A 2,927-nucleotide genomic window follows, 5' to 3' on the forward strand; every position below is an offset into this window, starting at 1 on the left:
GAGGGGAAGACCTTCTATGAGGTGGATTGATTCAGTGACTGGGGTAATCGGGATGGGTGTGTCAGAGGCAATGCGATTGGCACAGGATAGAGCAGAGTTTAGGGCTGTTGCAGCTATGAGTTGCGAATGACTTCATGGCACATAACAACAACAAAAACATTTTTTTTTCTTAATGGTGTCCAGTTTTCCTACATTCATGCTTCTCATATTCCATGTTCCAATCATTAGTTTCTGCTTACAACTGTTCTTCCTCCTTTGTGTTTCCAGATTTGAAGGCTCAGCCTCATTGCCATATCTGTTAGTCTAAGTGTGCTTCACTGTACATAGGGTTTCTGAAGGCCTGTTATATTTTGGAAGTGGATGGCCAATCCTTCTTCCTAGTCTGTCTTAATTTGGATGCTTAGCTTTGGAGCAATACCTGCCAAACAAGTATTTTAGTGAAAGGATCAAATGAAAGACACTTTCCCTTACAGAGGTGACCAGACATGCAGTGTCCTCCCCTACATGTGTGTCTTGTCCCTTCCCTTTCCCTGAATATCAACACTGTTTGCACTCCCTCCTACCCTGTCAAGCAATCCCCCTCTCCCCAAGCAACCTTTTGATATGATGGCTTAGGCCACAATTCACTTCTGTGATGTCTTGCACATCACAATGTTTCTGGTCTCTCACATTGATTTCTGTCTCACATTTAGAAGTATTTAAGTCCAGATCCCAAATATAGTTTCAGGGAGGGCTTTTTGTCTCAGGCAGCACTGGGGAAAGGTTCTTGCCCTTAACTCCAGGACTGTTATATTGTGGCACAGTGTCTCTCTTCTTTAGTTTGCACCAAATGGCTGTCATAGTACAATAATTTCCAAGGTGAGGGCTATGTTTCCTTTAGATCTGGCATGTTAGTGCTGTTCCTGATGCGAATTAGGGGCACAAAAGATGAAACCAGACTCTGGCTCTGTGAGCAGCTCTGGGTTTCTGACACAGATCTGGGCCTGAATGTCCTGTCTGGCCTAAACTGACTGGTTGTTGACAATATTATAAAGAAAACAAAATTTTGCTGAAGATAATGAAAATATTATAAAGAAAGTAAGATTTTGCTGAAGATAATGAAAAAATTATTGTATCAGTACATTAACAAGGATCTTCAAGAAATTCAAGCTGGAATCAGAAAAGAATGTAGGATGAGAAAGATCACTTGTGATGTCGGAGACTTTGGCTGAAAGAAAAATGATGTGTATCCATTTTATATTGCCTATGCAAAGACATTCAACTAAGTGAATCATAAAAAATTATGGGTAAAGGGCGTGAGCCATGGTGGGGACAGCGATCAGACCCTGCAGGACCACCAGCAGCCCAGCAGTGAACCCTTCCTCAATGGCATCAGCGGGGGCACAGCCAGCGGCAAGTCATCCGTTTGTGCTAAGATTGTGCAACTCCTGAGACAGAATGAGTTCGACTATCACCAGAAGCAAGTAGTCATCTTTAGCCAGGATAGCTTCTACCACCTCCTCACTCCAGAGCAGAAGGCCAAAGCCCTGAAGGGCCAGTTCAACTTCGATCACCCAGATGCCTTCGATAATGAACTCATCTTCAAACCACTCAAAGAACTAACAGAAGGGAAAATAGTCCAGATTCCTGCCTATGATTTTGTCACCCATTCCCGGAAGGAGGAAACAGTCACTGTCTACCCTGCCGATGTTGTGCTTTTTGAGGGAATCCTGGCCTTCTATTCCCAAGAGGTACGAGACCTGTTGCAGATGAAGCTCTTTGTGGATACAGATGCGGACACCCAGCTCTCCCGCAGAGTATTGAGAGACATCAGCGAGAGAGGACGGGATCTTGAGCAGATTTTATCACAGTACATTACCTTCTTCAAGCCTGCCTTTGAGGAATTCTACTTGCCAACAAAGCAATATGCTGATGTGATTATTCCTAGAGGTGCAGATAATCTAGTGGCCATCTACTTCATGGTACCCCACATCCAAGACATTCTGAATGGTGGACTCTGCAAACGACCAACAGCTATCTCAACGGCTACACCCCTTCATCCAAGAGGCAGGCGTCAGAGTCTAGCAGCTGACCCCATTCACCTCTGCTTTCTGCAGCCCCTCGGCTGATCTCAAGGTGACAGAAGGGGGAGGGCTCATGATGCACCATGGAACTGTACATATCATTACCTATGAAGGTACTGTATTCAAGAAAACACCATGGAGATGAGATGCCTTGAGGTTGTTTTTCCTCCCCTCCCCTATTGTCCCCCCTCTTTTGTACTTTGGAACAGCAAAATTAAACAGAACTTGATCTTGAGCTTAAATGAGAAACTAACTGTGCCAACTACTACTGGTGATGCCTAATTTGAATCCAATGTGTAACCAGTTATAAATACATAATAGATAGATAGATAGATATGATCTAAACAAATAAAAAAATTATGGGTAACATTGAAAAGAATGAGAATTCCAGAACACTTAAGAGTGCTTATGAGGAAAAAAAATTATGCTTATGAAGAATCTACACATAGATCAAAAGGCAAACAAAACATGAAGCATGGTGTAAAATCAAGAAAAAGTGTATACCAGGATTGCATTCTTTTTCTATGTGTATTCAGTCTGTATGCTGAGTACATAACCCTAGAAGCTGGACTATATGAAGAACATGGCAATAAGATTAAAGGATAACTCACTGACAACCTTTGATATGCAGATGACACAACCTTGCTTGCTGAAAGCGAAGAGAAGTTGAAACACTGACGATGATCAAAGACAACAATCTTCATCAGGTTACACCTTAACATTGTTGTTGTTGTTGTTGTTATGTGCCATCGAGTCATTTGTGGCTCATAGTGACCCTATGTACAACAGCCCTAAACCCTGCTCTATCCTGTGCCAATCTCATTGCCTCTGACACACCCATCCCGATTACCCCAGTCACTGAAT

The 2,927-nt window shown here is 42.8% G+C and overlaps 1 pseudogene; it reads left to right on the plus strand.

Moving 5' to 3' along the window:
• The window catches only part of LOC102845289, a 17,231-nt pseudogene extending 15,112 nt beyond the window's left edge, over positions 1 to 2,119 (plus strand).
• Positions 2,120 to 2,927: the final 808 nt, after the last annotated feature.

The sequence above is a fragment of the Elephantulus edwardii genome, unplaced genomic scaffold, assembly GCF_000299155.1.
Source record: "Elephantulus edwardii isolate Elephantulus edwardi_28Jun2011 unplaced genomic scaffold, EleEdw1.0 scaffold00059, whole genome shotgun sequence".
Lineage (NCBI taxonomy): Eukaryota > Metazoa > Chordata > Mammalia > Macroscelidea > Macroscelididae > Elephantulus > Elephantulus edwardii.